The following is a 17,500-nucleotide window of genomic DNA, read 5'->3' as shown; positions in this document are numbered from 1 at the left end:
CGAACATCCATTTATCATAGCAACGCTCGAACATTTTGGATTTGGTTAAATATTCAGGAATGTGATCCGTGGGCTCTATGAGAATATTCATAGCTGTGTCACCCTGCCAAGCGGCACCACTCCGAGCTTCCATGTTGATGTGGGAATCCCCCAAGGTTGCCCCATCTCACCCTATTTATTTATAATTGCTACCGAAATGCTAGCCGTTTATGTTGAAAAGAGCAACGATATCCAAAAGTTAGACGTGCTGGGGACTGAAATTGTTATTAGCCTGCTGGCAGATGACACAACCTTAGTTTTGAAAAATGAACATCAAGTCCCAATAAGTGCCGAAAACAACCAAAACATTCTCCAAGGCTTCAGGATTGTCATTAAACTTAAAGAAATGCAAACTTCTTGCGCTGCATGACTCGCCACTAAAGGAAATCAGCGATGTTTCCATGAAATCAGAAATAAAATACTTGAGCATTTTCCTATCCAAGGACCAAACGTTAAATCAATCCAGGAACATTGAATCTAAACTGAATCAAAGTAAAGCTTAATTCTAATATATGGCTCCAGAGAGATTTATCAATATTAGGCCGGATATATTTGACTAAAATGGATGTGTTTATCCAGATGTATATACCCAGCGTATTCCAATGCTGCTCCAAATCAACTCGTAAAATCTGTTAACCAAATCAATTTCAACTTTATCTGGAGGAACAGACCACACCATCTAAGAAAAATCACATATGGTGAAAGAAACAAGTGAAGGAGGGCTGAAAGTGATAGAGTCGGACTGCTTGAATGGGACATTGAAGGTGAACTGGTTGAAATCCTGGATCAAACCTCATCGTTCTTTCTGGTATTGTACTCCAAACTACTTATTCAACAAAGTCGGCGGCCTGAGTCTTCTGCTTATCTCTGACTTGGATATCAACAAGATTCCTGTCAAATGTTCAGAGTTCCATAAACAAATATTATTATACTGGAAAATGATATACGTACACAATTTCTCACCACACAGTATAATAGTTTGGAACAATCGATATGTACTGCATGGCAACAAACCTCTGTTTTACAAGGAATGCTTTGAGAAAGGTATATGGTCGATAATTGACTTGATGGATGACACTGGCAGTCCTCTGGACAATGAGCAGTTCTGTACTACACACAGATTCAAGCCTCCCATATTAGAGTTGCTAAAGTTACGAAACGCACTGCCTCGACAATTTGTATTCCTGACCAAAAATATAATGACGCACCGAACCGTACAACCACAGTTACCCCGACTATCACTCCAGGGAATCTCAATTGTGGACAGAAAGCGCGGCAACTCCTTTATTAGGAAATGTTTCACAGGAAACTTATTCCCTGGACGTCAAAAAAAAAAAAAAGGATATTTTAAATAAATTTGATGAGGAATCGATTGCCACGCTGCGAACCATGTATCTGACTCTACCCATACCCCCAAGGCAAAAGAGACCCACTTCAAAATTATGACTGACATCTACCCATCTAAGGAATTATCGAGGGTACGCTTTAATTTTGAAGATAATATTTGTACATTTTGTGAAGACAACATTGAAACCACTGACCATATATTTTTTCTCCTTCTCATTCCATCGTCACCAGTTTCCTTCTCAAAAGATGATATAACATTCTGTTTACTTATAAGCAACATAACAGATGAACTCTGTGTCAATGTTCTTTTAGGCCTGGCCAAGTTCTTCATTCACAAGAACAGAATGCAAAAATGCTCCCCAAATTTTAATGTCTTCATAAACGATTTTGAAATATAAAAAAAAAAAAAAAAAATCCTTAAAACTTATGGAAAAATCCAAAAACTAAAAAATATAGTTACCCATGTCCGAGGTTCCTTTTTTTTTTGGTAAAAAAAAAAAACAAAAAAAAAAAAACAACTTGATTACATGTTACATTCCCCTTGCAATTTTTTTTTTTTTTTTTTCGTTTTAATTTCTTATTTGTCTATCTATTGATTTAATTACTTCCTTTTAATTTCTTTTTTTGTCTCGCACTGTAAATTTCTCACAAACCTGTAACACTATTAACTTCTCATTACATACAGAACAAATGTCCTGATGTCCGTTGCTTCCTCATCCCTGGTTGTTTCATTGACATTCAGTTCTACCTTGCTATGTTTATTTGTACATCTGTATATTTGGGTGTACTATTTATGTTCAATTAAAAACAGTTTGATGTCTGAGATTCCTTGTGAACCGCCAACTTAATTACATGTTATATTCCCCTCACAATTTTTTTTTTTCGTTTTTAATTTTATTTTTCTATCTATTTATTTAATTATATCCTTTTAATTTTCTTTTTTTGTCTAGCATTAAAAATTTCTCGCAAACCGTTAACACTATTAACTTCTGATTACTTACACCACGAATGCGCTTATGCCCCCCCACCCATCCCGCTTTTTCCGTACGGAGGCAGACACTGAGATCGAAAGCAAATGGGTGTCATTGAAATGCAGTAACAGGGTGATAACAGCCGTGTTCGAAGTGTGTAGGGGCTTATAGGAGAGCAGAAGCACGTCACGCAATTCACCTGAGTTCGGAGGATCGGGAGTACCAGGGCCCATAGCGGAGAAGCGGAAGAGCGGAGTTATGTGTCTCTTCTCAAAGGCCGGGAAGCTGGGGGGCAGCAGGACCCCTTAGAGCGGCTAATGTGAGCCTTCTCCGGACATAGATCACCCGGACTTATGACTGGAGCTCCCGGACCTCCGGGCACACACATATGTGAATGAGTGGATGAGCTAATGTCGGTTTGGTTGTGGATACGTTTCGGCCAATGCTATCAGCACAGCTATGATTATCCCCAGAACGTTGAGAACGAGCTCCCGGAACTCCAGACATGCGTATATAAAAGAGTGGAATTAAGGTGTGTGTGTGTGTGTGTGTGTGTGTGTGTGTGTGTATACGTGTGGGACAGAAGTAATGTTGGGGACAGAAATTGTTATTAGCCTGCTGGCAGATGACACAACCTTAGTTTTGAAAAATGAACATCAAGTCCCAATAAGTGCTGAAAAAAACCAAAACATTCTCCAAGGCTTCAGGATTGTCATTAAACTTAAAGAAATGCAAACTTCTTGCGCTGCATGACTCGCCACTAAAGGAAATCAGCGATGTTTCTATGAAATCAGAAATAAAATACTTGAGCATTTTCCTATCCAAGGACCAAACGTTAAATCAATCCAGGAACATTGAATCTAAACTGAATCAAAGTAAAGCTTAATTCTAATATATGGCTCCAGAGAGATTTATCAATATTAGGCCGGATATATTTGACTAAAATGGATGTGTTTATCCAGATGTATATACCCAGCGTATTCCAATGCTGCTCCAAATCAACTCGTAAAATCTGTTAACCAAATCAATTTCAACTTTATCTGGAGGAACAGACCACACCATCTAAGAAAAATCACATATGGTGAAAGAAACAAGTGAAGGAGGGCTGAAAGTGATAGAGTCGGACTGCTTGAATGGGACATTGAAGGTGAACTGGTTGAAATCCTGGATCAAACCTCATCGTTCTTTCTGGTATTGTACTCCAAACTACTTATTCAACAAAGTCGGCGGCCTGAGTCTTCTGCTTATCTCTGACTTGGATATCAACAAGATTCCTGTCAAATGTTCAGAGTTCCATAAACAAATATTATTATACTGGAAAATGATATACGTACACAATTTCTCACCACACAGTATAATAGTTTGGAACAATCGATATGTACTGCATGGCAACAAACCTCTGTTTTACAAGGAATGCTTTGAGAAAGGTATATGGTCGATAATTGACTTGATGGATGACACTGGCAGTCCTCTGGACAATGAGCAGTTCTGTACTACACACAGATTCAAGCCTCCCATATTAGAGTTGCTAAAGTTACGAAACGCACTGCCTCGACAATTTGTATTCCTGACCAAAAATATAATGACGCACCGAACCGTACAACCACAGTTACCCCGACTATCACTCCAGGGAATCTCAATTGTGGACAGAAAGCGCGGCAACTCCTTTATTAGGAAATGTTTCACAGGAAACTTATTCCCTGGACGTCAAAAAAAAAAAAAAGGATATTTTAAATAAATTTGATGAGGAATCGATTGCCACGCTGCGAACCATGTATCTGACTCTACCCATACCCCCAAGGCAAAAGAGACCCACTTCAAAATTATGACTGACATCTACCCATCTAAGGAATTATCGAGGGTACGCTTTAATTTTGAAGATAATATTTGTACATTTTGTGAAGACAACATTGAAACCACTGACCATATATTTTTTCTCCTTCTCATTCCATCGTCACCAGTTTCCTTCTCAAAAGATGATATAACATTCTGTTTACTTATAAGCAACATAACAGATGAACTCTGTGTCAATGTTCTTTTAGGCCTGGCCAAGTTCTTCATTCACAAGAACAGAATGCAAAAATGCTCCCCAAATTTTAATGTCTTCATAAACGATTTTGAAATATAAAAAAAAAAAAAAAAAAATCCTTAAAACTTATGGAAAAATCCAAAAACTAAAAAATATAGTTACCCATGTCCGAGGTTCCTTTTTTTTTTGGTAAAAAAAAACAAAACAAAAAAAAAAAAACAACTTGATTACATGTTACATTCCCCTTGCAATTTTTTTTTTTTTTTTCGTTTTAATTTCTTATTTGTCTATCTATTGATTTAATTACTTCCTTTTAATTTCTTTTTTTGTCTCGCACTGTAAATTTCTCACAAACCTGTAACACTATTAACTTCTCATTACATACAGAACAAATGTCCTGATGTCCGTTGCTTCCTCATCCCTGGTTGTTTCATTGACATTCAGTTCTACCTTGCTATGTTTATTTGTACATTTGTATATTTGGGTGTACTATTTATGTTCAATTAAAAACAGTTTGATGTCTGAGATTCCTTGTGAACCGCCAACTTAATTACATGTTATATTCCCCTCACAATTTTTTTTTTTCGTTTTTAATTTTATTTTTCTATCTATTTATTTAATTATATCCTTTTAATTTTCTTTTTTTGTCTAGCATTAAAAATTTCTCGCAAACCGTTAACACTATTAACTTCTGATTACTTACAGCACGAATGCGCTTATGCCCCCCCACCCCCCGCTTTTTCCGTACGGTGGCAGACACTGAGATCGAAAGCAAATGGGTGTCATTGAAATGCAGTAACAGGGTGATAACAGCCGTGTTCGAAGTGTGTAGGGGCTTATAGGAGAGCAGAAGCACGTCACGCAATTCACCTGAGTTCGGAGGATCGGGAGTACCAGGGCCCATAGCGGAGAAGCGGAAGAGCGGAGTTATGTGTCTCTTCTCAAAGGCGGGGAAGCTGGGGGGCAGCAGGACCCCTTAGACCGGCTAATGTGAGCCTTCTCCGGACATAGATCACCCGGACTTATGACTGGAGCTCCCGGACCTCTGGGCACACACATATGTGAATGAGTGGATGAGCTAATGTTGGTTTGGTTGTGGATACGTTTCGGCCAATGCTATCAGCACAGCTATGATTATCCCCAGAACGTTGAGAACGAGCTCCCGGAACTCCAGACATGCGTATATAAAAGAGTGGAATTAAGGTGTGTGTGTGTGTGTGTGTGTGTGTTTGTGTGTGTGTGTGTGTGTGTGTATACGTGTGGGACAGAAGTAATGTTGGGGACAGAAATTGTTATTAGCCTGCTGGCGGATGACACAACCTTAGTTTTGAAAAATGAAGATCAAGTCCCAATAAGTGCTGAAAAAAACCAAAACATTCTCCAAGGCTTCAGGATTGTCATTAAACTTAAAGAAATGCAAACTTCTTGCGCTGCATGACTCGCCACTAAAGGAAATCAGCGATGTTTCTATGAAATCAGAAATAAAATACTTGAGCATTTTCCTATCCAAGGACCAAACGTTAAATCAATCCAGGAACATTGAATCTAAACTGAATCAAAGTAAAGCTTAATTCTAATATATGGCTCCAGAGAGATTTATCAATATTAGGCCGGATATATTTGACTAAAATGGATGTGTTTATCCAGATGTATATACCCAGCGTATTCCAATGCTGCTCCAAATCAACTCGTAAAATCTGTTAACCAAATCAATTTCAACTTTATCTGGAGGAACAGACCACACCATCTAAGAAAAATCACATATGGTGAAAGAAACAAGTGAAGGAGGGCTGAAAGTGATAGAGTCGGACTGCTTGAATGGGACATTGAAGGTGAACTGGTTGAAATCCTGGATCAAACCTCATCGTTCTTTCTGGTATTGTACTCCAAACTACTTATTCAACAAAGTCGGCGGCCTGAGTCTTCTGCTTATCTCTGACTTGGATATCAACAAGATTCCTGTCAAATGTTCAGAGTTCCATAAACAAATATTATTATACTGGAAAATGATATACGTACACAATTTCTCACCACACAGTATAATAGTTTGGAACAATCGATATGTACTGCATGGCAACAAACCTCTGTTTTACAAGGAATGCTTTGAGAAAGGTATATGGTCAATAATTGACTTGATGGATGACACTGGCAGTCCTCTGGACAATGAGCAGTTCTGTACTACACACAGATTCAAGCCTCCCATATTAGAGTTGCTAAAGTTACGAAACGCACTGCCTCGACAATTTGTATTCCTGACCAAAAATATAATGACGCACCGAACCGTACAACCACAGTTACCCCGACTATCACTCCAGGGAATCTCAATTGTGGACAGAAAGCGCGGCAACTCCTTTATTAGGAAATGTTTCACAGGAAACTTATTCCCTGGACGTCAAAAAAAAAAAAAAGGATATTTTAAATAAATTTGATGAGGAATCGATTGCCACGCTGCGAACTATGTATCTGACTCTACCCATACCCCCAAGGCAAAAGAGACCCACTTCAAAATTATGACTGACATCTACCCATCTAAGGAATTATCGAGGGTACGCTTTAATTTTGAAGATAATATTTGTACATTTTGTGAAGACAACATTGAAACCACTGACCATATATTTTTTCTCCTTCTCATTCCATCGTCACCAGTTTCCTTCTCAAAAGATGATATAACATTCTGTTTACTTATAAGCAACATAACAGATGAACTCTGTGTCAATGTTCTTTTAGGCCTGGCCAAGTTCTTCATTCACAAGAACAGAATGCAAAAATGCTCCCCAAATTTTAATGTCTTCATAAACGATTTTGAAATATAAAAAAAAAAAAAAAAATCCTTAAAACTTATGGAAAAATCCGAAAACAAAAAAATATAGTTACCCATGTCCGAGGTTCCTTTTTTTTTTGGTAAAAAAAAAAACAAAAAAAAAAAAACAACTTGATTACATGTTACATTCCCCTTGCAATTTTTTTTTTTTTTTTTCGTTTTAATTTCTTATTTGTCTATCTATTGATTTAATTACTTCCTTTTAATTTCTTTTTTTGTCTCGCACTGTAAATTTCTCACAAACCTGTAACACTATTAACTTCTCATTACATACAGAACAAATGTCCTGATGTCCGTTGCTTCCTCATCCCTGGTTGTTTCATTGACATTCAGTTCTACCTTGCTATGTTTATTTGTACATTTGTATATTTGGGTGTACTATTTATGTTCAATTAAAAACAGTTTGATGTCTGAGATTCCTTGTGAACCGCCAACTTAATTACATGTTATATTCCCCTCACAATTTTTTTTTTTCGTTTTTAATTTTATTTTTCTATCTATTTATTTAATTATATCCTTTTAATTTTCTTTTTTTGTCTAGCATTAAAAATTTCTCGCAAACCGTTAACACTATTAACTTCTGATTACTTACAGCACGAATGCGCTTATGCCCCCCCACCCATCCCGCTTTTTCCGTACGGAGGTAGACACTGAGATCGAAAGCAAATGGGTGTCATTGAAATGCAGTAACAGGGTGATAACAGCCGTGTTCGAAGTGTGTAGGGGCTTATAGGAGAGCAGAAGCACGTCACGCAATTCACCTGAGTTCGGAGGATCGGGAGTACCAGGGCCCATAGCGGAGAAGCGGAAGAGCGGAGTTATGTGTCTCTTCTCAAAGGCGGGGAAGCTGGGGGGCAGCAGGACCCCTTAGACCGGCTAATGTGAGCCTACTCCGGACAGATATCACCCGGAGTTATGACTGGAGCTCCCGGACCTCTGGGCACACACATATATGAATGAGTGGATGAGCTAATGTTGGTTTGGTTGTGGATACGTTTCGGCCAATGCTATCAGCACAGCTATGATTATCCCCAGAACGTTGAGAACGAGCTCCCGGAACTCCAGACATGCGTATATAAAAGAGTGGAATTAAGGTGTGTGTGTGTGTGTGTGTGTGTGTGTGTGTGTGTGTATACGTGTGGGACAGAAGTAATGTTGGGGACAGAAATTGTTATTAGCCTGCTGGCAGATGACACAACCTTAGTTTTGAAAAATGAACATCAAGTCCCAATAAGTGCTGAAAAAAACCAAAACATTCTCCAAGGCTTCAGGATTGTCATTAAACTTAAAGAAATGCAAACTTCTTGCGCTGCATGACTCGCCACTAAAGGAAATCAGCGATGTTTCTATGAAATCAGAAATAAAATACTTGAGCATTTTCCTATCCAAGGACCAAACGTTAAATCAATCCAGGAACATTGAATCTAAACTGAATCAAAGTAAAGCTTAATTCTAATATATGGCTCCAGAGAGATTTATCAATATTAGGCCGGATATATTTGACTAAAATGGATGTGTTTATCCAGATGTATATACCCAGCGTATTCCAATGCTGCTCCAAATCAACTCGTAAAATCTGTTAACCAAATCAATTTCAACTTTATCTGGAGGAACAGACCACACCATCTAAGAAAAATCACATATGGTGAAAGAAACAAGTGAAGGAGGGCTGAAAGTGATAGAGTCGGACTGCTTGAATGGGACATTGAAGGTGAACTGGTTGAAATCCTGGATCAAACCTCATCGTTCTTTCTGGTATTGTACTCCAAACTACTTATTCAACAAAGTCGGCGGCCTGAGTCTTCTGCTTATCTCTGACTTGGATATCAACAAGATTCCTGTCAAATGTTCAGAGTTCCATAAACAAATATTATTATACTGGAAAATGATATACGTACACAATTTCTCACCACACAGTATAATAGTTTGGAACAATCGATATGTACTGCATGGCAACAAACCTCTGTTTTACAAGGAATGCTTTGAGAAAGGTATATGGTCAATAATTGACTTGATGGATGACACTGGCAGTCCTCTGGACAATGAGCAGTTCTGTACTACACACAGATTCAAGCCTCCCATATTAGAGTTGCTAAAGTTACGAAACGCACTGCCTCGACAATTTGTATTCCTGACCAAAAATATAATGACGCACCGAACCGTACAACCACAGTTACCCCGACTATCACTCCAGGGAATCTCAATTGTGGACAGAAAGCGCAGCAACTCCTTTATTAGGAAATGTTTCACAGGAAACTTATTCCCTGGACGTCAAAAAAAAAAAAAAGGATATTTTAAATAAATTTGATGAGGAATCGATTGCCACGCTGCGAACTATGTATCTGACTCTACCCATACCCCCAAGGCAAAAGAGACCCACTTCAAAATTATGACTGACATCTACCCATCTAAGGAATTATCGAGGGTACGCTTTAATTTTGAAGATAATATTTGTACATTTTGTGAAGACAACATTGAAACCACTGACCATATATTTTTTCTCCTTCTCATTCCATCGTCACCAGTTTCCTTCTCAAAAGATGATATAACATTCTGTTTACTTATAAGCAACATAACAGATGAACTCTGTGTCAATGTTCTTTTAGGCCTGGCCAAGTTCTTCATTCACAAGAACAGAATGCAAAAATGCTCCCCAAATTTTAATGTCTTCATAAACGATTTTGAAATATAAAAAAAAAAAAAAAAATCCTTAAAACTTATGGAAAAATCCGAAAACAAAAAAATATAGTTACCCATGTCCGAGGTTCCTTTTTTTTTTGGTAAAAAAAAAAAAAAAAACAAAAAAAACAACTTGATTACATGTTACATTCCCCTTGCAATTTTTTTTTTTTTTTTCGTTTTAATTTCTTATTTGTCTATCTATTGATTTAATTACTTCCTTTTAATTTCTTTTTTTGTCTCGCACTGTAAATTTCTCACAAACCTGTAACACTATTAACTTCTCATTACATACAGAACAAATGTCCTGATGTCCGTTGCTTCCTCATCCCTGGTTGTTTCATTGACATTCAGTTCTACCTTGCTATGTTTATTTGTACATTTGTATATTTGGGTGTACTATTTATGTTCAATTAAAAACAGTTTGATGTCTGAGATTCCTTGTGAACCGCCAACTTAATTACATGTTATATTCCCCTCACAATTTTTTTTTTTCGTTTTTAATTTTATTTTTCTATCTATTTATTTAATTATATCCTTCTAATTTTCTTTTTTTGTCTAGCATTAAAAATTTCTCGCAAACCGTTAACACTATTAACTTCTGATTACTTACACCACGAATGCGCTTATGCCCCCCCACCCATCCCGCTTTTTCCGTACGGAGGCAGACACTGAGATCGAAAGCAAATGGGTGTCATTGAAATGCAGTAACAGGGTGATAACAGCCGTGTTCGAAGTGTGTAGGGGCTTATAGGAGAGCAGAAGCACGTCACGCAATTCACCTGAGTTCGGAGGATCGGGAGTACCAGGGCCCATAGCGGAGAAGCGGAAGAGCGGAGTTATGTGTCTCTTCTCAAAGGCGGGGAAACTGGGGGGCAGCAGGACCCCTTAGACCGGCTAATGTGAGTCTTCTCCGGACATAGATCACCCGGACTTATGACTGGAGCTCCCGGACCTCTGGGCACACACATATGTGAATGAGTGGATGAGCTAATGTTGGTTTGGTTGTGGATACGTTTCGGCCAATGCTATCAGCACAGCTATGATTATCCCCAGAACGTTGAGAACGAGCTCCCGGAACTCCAGACATGCGTATATAAAAGAGTGGAATTAAGGTGTGTGTGTGTGTGTGTGTGTGTGTGTGTGTGTGTGTGTGTGTGTGTGTATACGTGTGGGACAGAAGTAATGTTGGGGACAGAAATTGTTATTAGCCTGCTGGCAGATGACACAACCTTAGTTTTGAAAAATGAACATCAAGTCCCAATAAGTGCTGAAAAAAACCAAAACATTCTCCAAGGCTTCAGGATTGTCATTAAACTTAAAGAAATGCAAACTTCTTGCGCTGCATGACTCGCCACTAAAGGAAATCAGCGATGTTTCTATGAAATCAGAAATAAAATACTTGAGCATTTTCCTATCCAAGGACCAAACGTTAAATCAATCCAGGAACATTGAATCTAAACTGAATCAAAGTAAAGCTTAATTCTAATATATGGCTCCAGAGAGATTTATCAATATTAGGCCGGATATATTTGACTAAAATGGATGTGTTTATCCAGATGTATATACCCAGCGTATTCCAATGCTGCTCCAAATCAACTCGTAAAATCTGTTAACCAAATCAATTTCAACTTTATCTGGAGGAACAGACCACACCATCTAAGAAAAATCACATATGGTGAAAGAAACAAGTGAAGGAGGGCTGAAAGTGATAGAGTTGGACTGCTTGAATGGGACATTGAAGGTGAACTGGTTGAAATCCTGGATCAAACCTCATCGTTCTTTCTGGTATTGTACTCCAAACTACTTATTCAACAAAGTCGGCGGCCTGAGTCTTCTGCTTATCTCTGACTTGGATATCAACAAGATTCCTGTCAAATGTTCAGAGTTCCATAAACAAATATTATTATACTGGAAAATGATATACGTACACAATTTCTCACCACACAGTATAATAGTTTGGAACAATCGATATGTACTGCATGGCAACAAACCTCTGTTTTACAAGGAATGCTTTGAGAAAGGTATATGGTCGATAATTGACTTGATGGATGACACTGGCAGTCCTCTGGACAATGAGCAGTTCTGTACTACACACAGATTCAAGCCTCCCATATTAGAGTTGCTAAAGTTACGAAACGCACTGCCTCGACAATTTGTATTCCTGACCAAAAATATAATGACGCACCGAACCGTACAACCACAGTTACCCCGACTATCACTCCAGGGAATCTCAATTGTGGACAGAAAGCGCAGCAACTCCTTTATTAGGAAATGTTTCACAGGAAACTTATTCCCTGGACGTCAAAAAAAAAAAAAAGGATATTTTAAATAAATTTGATGAGGAATCGATTGCCACGCTGCGAACTATGTATCTGACTCTACCCATACCCCCAAGGCAAAAGAGACCCACTTCAAAATTATGACTGACATCTACCCATCTAAGGAATTATCGAGGGTACGCTTTAATTTTGAAGATAATATTTGTACATTTTGTGAAGACAACATTGAAACCACTGACCATATATTTTTTCTCCTTCTCATTCCATCGTCACCAGTTTCCTTCTCAAAAGATGATATAACATTCTGTTTACTTATAAGCAACATAACAGATGAACTCTGTGTCAATGTTCTTTTAGGCCTGGCCAAGTTCTTCATTCACAAGAACAGAATGCAAAAATGCTCCCCAAATTTTAATGTCTTCATAAACGATTTTGAAATATAAAAAAAAAAAAAAAAAATCCTTAAAACTTATGGAAAAATCCGAAAACAAAAAAATATAGTTACCCATGTCCGAGGTTCCTTTTTTTTTTGGTAAAAAAAAAAAAAAAAACAAAAAAAACAACTTGGTTACATGTTACATTCCCCTTGCAATTTTTTTTTTTTTTTTTCGTTTTAATTTCTTATTTGTCTATCTATTGATTTAATTACTTCCTTTTAATTTCTTTTTTTGTCTCGCACTGTAAATTTCTCACAAACCTGTAACACTATTAACTTCTCATTACATACAGAACAAATGTCCTGATGTCCGTTGCTTCCTCATCCCTGGTTGTTTCATTGACATTCAGTTCTACCTTGCTATGTTTATTTGTACATTTGTATATTTGGGTGTACTATTTATGTTCAATTAAAAACAGTTTGATGTCTGAGATTCCTTGTGAACCGCCAACTTAATTACATGTTATATTCCCCTCACAATTTTTTTTTTTCGTTTTTAATTTTATTTTTCTATCTATTTATTTAATTATATCCTTCTAATTTTCTTTTTTTGTCTAGCATTAAAAATTTCTCGCAAACCGTTAACACTATTAACTTCTGATTACTTACAGCACGATTGCGCTTATGCCCCCCCACCCATCCCGCTTTTTCCGTACGGAGGCAGACACTGAGATCGAAAGCAAATGGGTGTCATTGAAATGCAGTAACAGGGTGATAACAGCCGTGTTCGAAGTGTGTAGGGGCTTATAGGAGAGCAGAAGCACGTCACGCAATTCACCTGAGTTCGGAGGATCGGGAGTACCAGGGCCCATAGCGGAGAAGCGGAAGAGCGGAGTTATGTGTCTCTTCTCAAAGGCGGGGAAGCTGGGGGGCAGCAGGACCCCTTAGACCGGCTAAGGTGAGCCTACTCCGGACAGAGATCACCCGGAGTTATGACTGGAGCTCCCGGACCTCTGGGCACACACATATGTGAATGACTGGATGAGCTAATGTTGGTTTGGTTGTGGATACGTTTCGGCCAATGCTATCAGCACAGCGATGATGAGTTCAGGTGTGTCTGTGTGTGTTTGTGTGTTTGTGTGTGTGTGTGTGTGTGTGTGTGTGTGTGCGTGTGTTTGTGTGTGTGTGAGAGTTTGTTTTTGTGGGTTGGGGGGGGTTCCCGCGGACACGGAGTACCAGGGCCTGGAGCGGATGAGGTGAGGAGCGGAGGAGAGCAGAAGCCCGGACCGTGATTCGCTTGTGTCCAGCGGTTCGGGAGTTCCAGGGCCCGAAACGGAGGAGCGGAGGAGCGGAGGAGCGGAGGAGCGGAGGAGCGGAGGAGCGGAGGACAGCAAAACCCCTTTCTGCAATTCGCCTGAGTCCGGCGGATCGGTAGTACCTGGTTCCGCAGCGGATGAGCGGAGGAGTGGAGGAGATGTTTCTCTTCTCAGAGGCGGCGAGGGGGGGGGGGCAGGACCCCTTACCCTTATCCCCCCCGGACGTTTGAGTGGAGCTCCCGGACCTCCGGGCACGCACATGCGAATGACTGGATCACAGGGAGTGCCAGGGCCTGGAGCGGATGAGCAGAGGAGAGGCGGAGGGCAGAAGCCCGGCCCTGTTCAAGAGTTCCAGGGTCCAAAGCGGGGGAGCGAAGAAGCGGAGGAGGGGAGGAGAGCAGAAGAGCAAAAAACTGGCCCGGAATTCACCGAAGTCCCGCGGATCGGGAGTTCCAGGGCCCGGAGCGGAAGAGCGGAGGAGCGGAGGAGAGGAGGAGCGGAGCAAAGCTAAGCCCGTCTTAACAACAAGGAAATTACAGATGAGGCTATAATTTCTAATGAAAACTTTAAATTCTATAGCCACGTATACACTTCGACATTGTCAAAAAGCGATTGTGACTCCTTTCCATTAAATATTCCTCAATATATCCCAAAAATAAACAACAAACAATATATGATTGTTTATATATGTTTATATATAAACAACAAAAAATATACAGTTTGATGTCTGAGATTCCTTGTGAATCGCCAACTTAATTACATGTCGTATTCCCCTTGCATTTTTTTTTTTTGGTTTTAATTTCATTTGTCTATCTATTTATCTAATTATTTCCTTTTAATTTCGTTTTTTGTCTAGCACTGTAAATTTCTCACAAACCTGTAACACTATTAACTTCTCATTACATACAGAACAAATGTCCTCATGTCCGTTGCTTCCTCATGCCTGGTTGTTTCATTGACATTCAGTTCTACCTTGCTATGTTTATTTGTACATTTGTATATTTGGGTGTACTATTTATGTTCAATTAAAAACAGTTTGATGTCTGAGATTCCCTGTGAACCGCCAACTTAATTACATGTTATATTCCCCTCACAATTTTTTTTTTTTCGTTTTTAATTTTATTTTTCTATCTATTTATTTAATTATATCCTTTTAATTTTCTTTTTTTGTCTAGCATTAAAAATTTCTCGCAAACCGTTAACACTATTAACTTCTGATTACTTACAGCACGAATGCGCTTATGCCCCCCCACCCCCCACCCCCCGCTTTTTGCGTACGGTGGCAGACACTGAGATCGAAAGCAAATGGGTGTCATTGAAATGCAGTAACAGGGTGATAACAGCCGTGTTCGAAGTGTGTAGGGGCTTATAGGAGAGCAGAAGCACGTCACGCAATTCACCTGAGTTCGGAGGATCGGGAGTACCAGGGCCCATAGCGGAGAAGCGGAAGAGCGGAGTTATGTGTCTCTTCTCAAAGGCCGGGAAGCTGGGGGGCAGCAGGACCCCTTAGAGCGGCTAATGTGAGCCTTCTCCGGACATAGATCACCCGGACTTATGACTGGAGCTCCCGGACCTCTGGGCACACACATATGTGAATGAGTGGATGAGCTAATGTTGGTTTGGTTGTGGAAACGTTTCGGCCAATGCTATTAGCACAGCTATGATGAGTTCAGGTGTGTCTCTGTGTGTTTGTGTGTTTGTGTGTGTGTATGCGTGTGTATGTGTGTGTGTGTGTGTGTGTGTGTGTGTGCGTGTGTTTGTGTGTGTGTGAGAGTTTGTTTTTGTGGGTTGGGGGGGGTTCCCGCGGACACGGAGTACCAGGGCCTGGAGCGGATGAGGTGAGGAGCGGAGGAGAGCAGAAGCCCGGACCGTGATTCGCTTGTGTCCAGCGGTTCGGGAGTTCCAGGGCCCGAAACGGAGGAGCGGAGGAGCGGAGGACGGCAAAACCCCTTTCTGCAATTCGCCTGAGTCCGGCGGATCGGTAATACCTGGTTCCGCAGCGGAGGAGCGGAGGAGTGGAGGAGATGTTTCTCTTCTCAGAGGCGGCGAGGGGGGGGGACAGGACCCCTTACCCTTACCCCCCCCGGACGTTTGAGTGGAGCTCCCGGACCTCCGGGCACGCACATGCGAATGACTGGATCACAGGGAGTGCCAGGGCCTGGAGCGGATGAGCAGAGGAGAGGCGGAGGGCAGAAGCCCGGCCCTGTTCAAGAGTTCCAGGGTCCAAAGCGGGGGAGCGAAGAAGCGGAGGAGGGGAGGAGAGCAGAAGAGCAAAAAACTGGCCCGGAATTCACCGAAGTCCCGCGGATCGGGAGTTCCAGGGCCCGGAGCGGAAGAGCGGAGGAGAGGAGGAGCGGAGCAAAGCGGAAGCCCGTCTTAACAACAAGGAAATTACAGATGAGGCTATAATTTCTAATGAAAACTTTAAATTCTATAGCCACGTATACACTTCGACATTGTCAAAAAGCGATTGTGACTCCTTTCCATTAAATATTCCTCAATATATCCCAAAAATAAACAACAAACAATATATGATTGTTTATATATGTTTATATATAAACAACAAAAAATATACAGTTTGATGTCTGAGATTCCTTGTGAATCGCCAACTTAATTACATGTCGTATTCCCCTTGCATTTTTTTTTTTTGGTTTTAATTTCATTTGTCTATCTATTTATCTAATTATTTCCTTTTAATTTCGTTTTTTGTCTAGCACTGTAAATTTCTCACAAACCTGTAACACTATTAACTTCTCATTACATACAGAACAAATGTCCTCATGTCCGTTGCTTCCTCATGCCTGGTTGTTTCATTGACATTCAGTTCTACCTTGCTATGTTTATTTGTACATTTGTATATTTGGGTGTACTATTTATGTTCAATTAAAAACAGGTTGATGTCTGAGATTCCCTGTGAACCGCCAACTTAATTACATGTTATATTCCCCTCACAATTTTTTTTTTTCGTTTTTAATTTTATTTTTCTATCTATTTATTTAATTATATCCTTTTAATTTTCTTTTTTTGTCTAGCATTAAAAATTTCTCGCAAACCGTTAACACTATTAACTTCTGATTACTTACAGCACGAATGCGCTTATGCCCCCCCACCCCCCACCCCCCGCTTTTTGCGTACGGTGGCAGACACTGAGATCGAAAGCAAATGGGTGTCATTGAAATGCAGTAACAGGGTGATAACAGCCGTGTTCGAAGTGTGTAGGGGCTTATAGGAGAGCAGAAGCACGTCACGCAATTCACCTGAGTTCGGAGGATCGGGAGTACCAGGGCCCATAGCGGAGAAGCGGAAGAGCGGAGTTATGTGTCTCTTCTCAAAGGCCGGGAAGCTGGGGGGCAGCAGGACCCCTTAGAGCGGCTAATGTGAGCCTTCTCCGGACATAGATCACCCGGACTTATGACTGGAGCTCCCGGACCTCTGGGCACACACATATGTGAATGAGTGGATGAGCTAATGTTGGTTTGGTTGTGGAAACGTTTCGGCCAATGCTATTAGCACAGCTATGATGAGTTCAGGTGTGTCTCTGTGTGTTTGTGTGTTTGTGTGTGTGTATGCGTGTGTATGTGTGTGTGTGTGTGTGTGTGTGTGTGTGCGTGTGTTTGTGTGTGTGTGAGAGTTTGTTTTT

This window comes from Fistularia commersonii, unplaced genomic scaffold, assembly GCF_037954325.1.
Source record: "Fistularia commersonii isolate RoL2024-O1a breed Wild unplaced genomic scaffold, RoL_Fcom_v1.0 HiC_scaffold_37, whole genome shotgun sequence".
Lineage (NCBI taxonomy): Eukaryota > Metazoa > Chordata > Actinopteri > Syngnathiformes > Fistulariidae > Fistularia > Fistularia commersonii.
This window is presented reverse-complemented; position numbering follows the sequence as displayed.